The sequence below is a fragment of the Rhincodon typus genome, unplaced genomic scaffold, assembly GCF_021869965.1.
Source record: "Rhincodon typus isolate 14 unplaced genomic scaffold, sRhiTyp1.1 hic_rhity00000118, whole genome shotgun sequence".
NCBI lineage: Eukaryota > Metazoa > Chordata > Chondrichthyes > Orectolobiformes > Rhincodontidae > Rhincodon > Rhincodon typus.
In genome coordinates this window covers 63,579-64,156 of record NW_025965756.1, presented here as the reverse complement: position 1 = coordinate 64,156, position 578 = coordinate 63,579, and positions in this window count along the sequence as shown.

The following is a 578-nucleotide window of genomic DNA, read 5'->3' as shown; positions in this document are numbered from 1 at the left end:
TGAGGAGAGTTTGAGTCAGTTGGGCCTGTTCTCATTGGAGTTTAGAGGAATGAAAGGCGACCTTATTGGATTCTTAGGGGAGACCTGACAGGGGGAGATGGGGAGGGGTTGTTACCCCCTTGAGTGGGAGAGTCTAGGACCAGAGGGGGCATCATCTCAGAGTGAGGGGGTCGCCCACTGAAGACGGAGATGGGGAGGAATTTCTTCTCTCTCCGAGGGGGGGGGGAGTGAATCTGTGGAATTCTTTACCGCAGAGGGGTGGGGGTGCTGTCGAGGCTGGGTCATCGAGGATATTCAAGGCCGAGATAGAGGGATTTTTAATCAGTGAGGGAATCAAGCTTTGTAGGGAAGAGGCAGGAAAGTGGGAGTTGAGGATGATCAGATCAGCCGCGATCTCACTGAATGGGGGAGCAGACTTGACAGGTCAGATGGACCACTGCTGCTCCCATATCTTCCAACTGCGCTATCTCAATACTTAGTCCTAACCTCCTTCTCTCTCCCAACAGTTGATTACCACACCGCGGAACACCACCTTCCGACAGCCTTCCATGTAAGAATCTGCTGACGTGATGTTTCTA